The sequence below is a fragment of the Pteropus medius genome, unplaced genomic scaffold (genome assembly GCF_902729225.1).
Source record: "Pteropus medius unplaced genomic scaffold, Ma_sr-lr_union100, whole genome shotgun sequence".
Taxonomy (NCBI): domain Eukaryota; kingdom Metazoa; phylum Chordata; class Mammalia; order Chiroptera; family Pteropodidae; genus Pteropus; species Pteropus medius.
In genome coordinates, this window is record NW_024350319.1 from 20,873,707 (window position 1) to 20,879,551 (window position 5,845).

Sequence of the window (5,845 nt, forward strand, 5' to 3'; positions counted from 1 at the left end):
GCACATGGCAAGAGCTAAGGAAATTGTAACTTGTATTATTTATCACGATTTGACATCGCTACAGGAGTAGTTGTGAGGCATAAGGCAGCATGGAAAGGAAATTATTAGGGACTAGAACTAGAGAGAGGATGAACCAGACAGGCCCCTAGTAGGAATGTGAGGCTGGGGGCAGTGTATCTGTTTTTCAATGGGTCAGAGTTTGGGCTCTACGTGGGGCTGGCCAAAGTCTGACAAGGTGTCAGGGCTTCCATTAAAGGAGCTGAGGTCCCAGAAGGGAAACTAGAGTGCTACAGCCATAAGATTTCAGGAAGTAGAGGATTACAGAAGGGTTCAAAGAAAGCTGAGATAGCCTAGTGGACCGAGAAACTTGCAGGTTGCCCCACCTTCATTCCCAGGCTTACGGCAGCCAGACTGATCTCACACCAAGCACTGGGTCCCTTTGACTTTACTGTCCGCCCATACATGTGGTGTGATTCATGGGTCCAGAATGTGGGAAGGCTGGGCCTACAAGTTTGAGGATATTGGTCCATTGTCTGGGTCTGAGGGTGACAAACTATGACTCAGTTGTAGCTGAGCAGGGGCCCTCCGCCTTAGAGGGGCTGGCACATAAGCCCTGACCTCACTCTCAGTCTCACATAACCTGCCAGTTGATCCTCAGACTGTAGGTTAAACATGCCTTCTTGCCTTGGCTGACTATGAGGGCTCTGCCTCAATTCTTTGAGGCCCGGACCAAACTCTCAGCCAGCTCTAACAGCTCACAGACCCAGAACAACATAAATAAACCAGATATTCCAAACTGTCATTAGCAGGTCTTCTATTAATTTCATTTTTGGGGAAAGAACCATATTTTATTTTAACAAACCAGGATTTATGTTGTATCATATGTCACATGGTAACAATGTGAGCAAATTCATTCCTACAAACTTTCCGTCTAAATCTATTTAATATTAACACCTTTCTTTTATGTTGTTCAAGGAATTATCTCATGTTCTCTATGTTTTCATGGAGAAAACACACTGAATTGATGTTTTTGATTGAAACAGATGTTGGAAGCAAATTTAAATTAGACACGTGGTTTTAAATGTAGTTGGTTATGTGCAACAATTGGTAGGTTAGTATTCCTTTATTTTTCTTCAAAGGAAAACAAATTCCAATTGAATGCTGCTTTGAAAACAGCTAACTGGAAGCACGAGGGACTTGTTTTGAAAGTTGAGGTGACAACTGAAAGTCAAGACTACACATGCTCATGTGTTTCCTAGGAAAAAAAATCTCCAATTTAAAGAGACTCGGGTGCTGCTGTCATTTCTTTGGATATAATACATAAGGATTGAAAAGATGGCTTTTCTTGAGGAAATATTAGATGTAAATTGAAGAAAAATGAGTATAAAAAGTGAATTTTTTCCCTCTCCCAAGATGTTCTCCCATCTTTTCATAGTTTTATTACGCAGCAGATTGTTGTCTACAGCTTTAACCATGCTCGTGAACGCACACAGTCACAACGGTGTGTCTTCGGGAGACAGAAGTCTTGTATCTGCCCTTGGGCTGTCACGCTTGGTCTATGCCACATCCCTGTGTGCCTCTCTATCTCTGGCCTCTCTTCTTCGGCATCTTGTGTTTTGTCCCTGGCTCCTTCTTGTGCAATCTCATTCAAATAGCGCTCTCCCTGCTCACCTACCCACCTTCTCCTTGCTTCCCTTCTTATTTCTCGTCAGAAACCTACCTGTTCACCATCTTTTAAGGTTAACCACACATTACAGAGTTGATGAGTATCCCACCTTGATCCATGCGCATGGATCAAGGTGGAAAACTGAGATAACTAGATTGCTGAAATCAGGTGAATTTTGTACAGTAACAGGCACTTATCCATCAGGCGTTCTTCCAGCAGCTTTAGCTCTCAAACGCTGTGATCAAAATCAGCAGTAACCAAAAAGTCTTCTAAGCGGTGAGTAAAATAGCTGTCACAGAATCCACATAACTTTATTCCTTTGATTAAATTTAACAAACAGTTATTGAGTATTTTCTATCTGCCAGACGCTGTCCTGGGTGGTAGAAATACTGAGATGAATAATTTATCTCTCTCTCACCTTGTTCCAGAAAAGATCTGAGGCAGCTTGTAGCAGAAACATATAAAATAAAATTGCCAAATACAGGTTTTTAAAATTCTGGGCAAGGGAAATATAAATTAAAATAGGTCACATCCAAGGGGAGAAGAGGATATGAAACACAGCTAATGGTGGCCTTCATAATTGTGATACTTGAGCTGTGAATTTGACCCTAAGCACATTAGGTGGCTAAGGGGAACAGGAAACATGGTCAGTCACACATTTCCCATTGTAGAAGCTGAGAATTTGTATAGTAACTCAGGGGGAGGAGATGAATAAGACATGATTCCTAATGGCAAGGAATTCATAATCCAGCAGATGAGACAGATCTGTAGCAAACACCTCTAAAACAAAGCTGTATCATAGGGTCCGTATAAAGTGCTAAGGGAATAGAGTTAGAGGAGCAATTTACTTGGCTTATGAGAAGAAGATGCTATATGAACAATGCCTCAAAAGAAGTGGACAAGAAGGGCATGTGAGACGGAGGGAAAGAGTACTCTAGATCAGCAGCCCCCAGCTATGCATGTGTAAAAGTTGCTTCAAGCTCATGTAAAAGACTCTGAGTCAGTAGGACTGGGATTTTTCACAAGCATGCCAGAATGGTGCTCAGGAAGTATATTTTGAGAAACACTGCAATAGATTCTGACAGTGTGGAGCAGTGAAAGATGAGGTTGGAAATTGAGGCTGGGCCCACCTGGAGAAGGTTTCAGATGCCAGTTAGAAACTTAGACTTTATAAATAATGGGGAGCCACTGGATGCTTTTAAGCCTAAGCAGGTGGATGACACTATCAGATCTGTGTGTACGTGTATCCGTGTGTCCCTGTGCATGTGTCTGTGTTTGATTTCTCTTTTTCCCGATTACAAATGCAGCTGCTAGAGGACGAAAAGCAGGAAAAAAGAGACTAAAAACAGAGAACCAACTAGGAATGTTGCACTAGAAGAGTTGATTAAAATCATAGCAGGAGAAGTGAAGAAAGTGAACACTTTTTTTTTTTCTGGGAGCATGAATCTGTTATTTTATTATTAGTCGAAGATTTACTTTTCTGGTTAATGTGTTGGTTTTCATGTCTTTCTGACAATTTTTTTACTTCAGTTTCTGCTCCCTGGCATCTGGTCTAAACCAACCGGCAGGGGAGAGGGGCCCGTAGGGTTGCTCTAAAGGGCTGTGAGGGACACTTGCTCACTGTCATGTAGGGGAGCCAACTTCTCTTATGGCAAACTCACATTAGAGGGTAACGGCACATATGGTTTTTTTGGCTTCCTTTTTTGTGTTTACACACTTAAAACACTTTTTATTTTTATAAACTGACAAAATAGAGAAGACAGGCAATAGCATAACAATTACTAGGATTCTACAATTTCAAGAATTTGATAACAATTTTTCAGCTTTACTCAGGAATAATTGACAAATAAAATTATATATATTTACAGTGTACAACATGATGATTTGACATTCGTGTACTTTGTGAAATGATCATCACAATCAGGTATATAAACACATCCATCCCTCACATACTTGCCATTTTTGTGTGTGCGGTGAGCACACTTAAGATCACAGATCTTCATTTCTTTGGAGTCGGTTACTGGAAAATGTTTGTGTTCCCTAGGTGTTGTCATGTTTCCTTGATTTTTGATGTTTCTTGAAGGTTTGTGTTGCCATCTTGCATTTGAAGCAGTCACCCCCTCTAGTCAATCCTTACTGACTGGCTTTGAAAAGAAATGCCTACTGTCAGCCCTGCTAGGGATTCTGAGGCTTTCCCAGACCTTTGCTGTGGATTCACCTGCTTCCTGCTTTTTGTTCCCTCTTTGGGGGGAATTCTTAATATTGTATGCTGCTCTTAATTCTCAAAGCCAGGCCAAGTGCCAAGAGACGCCCGTCTGCCTTCCTTAGGATGATGCTGATGGCTCAAGTTTGATTGCTTTCTCCCAGTCTTGCAGAGGCAGGTGGGCTTTCTGCCCATGCTCACTAGCCATCCATAAGGGTTCACATTCATCACTCTCAGTGCACATAGGGAACCAGCCACAGGGTGGAGGTGTGCATGAGCGAGGCCAATGGAGTGTTTGGGGTGCCCGTGGGCCAGTTTCCAAAACACAGAAAACTATGAGATGAAAAGAATATCCTAAATTATCCAGTTGGGGCCAATCTGATCGCATGAGTTCAGGAATTTGCTGGTGAGGCATATTCGGTGGCTTGTGGGTGGCCTCTCTGATAGATTCCATGAAGCACTTAGTAGGACTCGTGTCCTTTGGATCCCTTCTGAGTGCCCTGTCTGTTGTTCTCCCAGCCCCCTCCACTCCCGAACTGTGCAGCACACCTCAGTGTTCTGGACGGGGTGAGAAAAAAATAGGCCTCCTTGGCAGCATTCTGCACAATTTGGGGGAAGCCAGGTGCTCACTCACACATGTTCACTCTCATCCATGAAAGAAATCACAGACCTGGAAAGTCTCCCTTGGCACTGAGCTGTGCTGCCTTGGGTGAAGGATGACATCGGTAAAGTTAAACCGTTCTTCTTATTCTCTTCACTGTGTCCAATCTCAGTTTTTTTTTGCTCCAACCGTGTGCTGGAAGTTCTTTTCTGAACTCCCAGACTGCTGCAAAGGCATTCTCATCATGGGTCATTGTCAAGTTCACTGTTCTCTGGAAGAGAATATAGGAGAAAACTCCTGCTATTTTGTGGATGTGGCTCCTGTGTGTTTTTATTAATTGTAATTAAGTGGGTAACAATGTCCGGTTCACTGGATTCTGCAAACACAATGTTTCTCCTTTGAAAATGGCAATAAATTCCAGCACCTTTGCATTGTGGTTTACGCACACCACTGTGCCTGAAGCTGGACAATGTTCCCCTGCAAAGACCAATTGTTTTCAGTCTGCTCCCATGCTTGCAGGGTGTTTGTGACCAATGAGCCTGTGGTCCAGGTCGTTACTTCATTTATGATATAGAAGCCACGGGGCATAGTCCTAAGACAAAGTTAAGTAAATTACAACTGGCTGGGATCTGGTGGTTAAACTTGTGGTAAGCAGAACAATGACCCTCCCAAAGAAGTCTGTGTGTTAATTCCCAGAACCAGTGAGTGTGTTACCTTTCATGGAAAAAGGGATATATTAGTTTGCTAGGGTTGCTGTCACAAATTAACACGAACTGGGTGGCTTGAATAACAGAAATTTATTCTCTCACAAGCAGAAGGCTAGAAGTTCAAAATCAAGATGTCAGCAAGGTTGGTTCCTTCTGAGGACTACGAGGGAAAGATATGTCCCAGGCTCCTCTCCTCCTCTCCTTTGCTTGTAGATGGCTGTCTTTTCTCTCTCTCTCTCTCTCTTTCTCTCTCTCTCTCTCTCTCTCTCTCTAATGCCTATAGTCTGCAGCACCTCCCTGGTATTCTAAGGTAGTCTCCCAAGCAAAACTGAGCCTGGCTTATTTCTGAAATCAGATGAGATCGGGCATGTTCAGAGTGGCATGACCATAGACGCACTGTATCTTTTCATGTCATCTTCCTTTGATATGTGTCTGTGTCTGTTTTCTCTTTTAATAAGGATCCATCATATTGGATGAAGGCCTGCCCTAATGACCTAATCTTAAATGATTATATCTGTGATTATACTTTTTCCAAATAAGTTGACATTCTGGGGTTTAAGATGTATGAATGGGGGGAGGGGAGAGGGAAGCACAATTAAATCCATAACAAAGGACTTTGCAGATATGATTAAAGTTAGAAACCATGAGATGAAGAAGATACCCTGAAT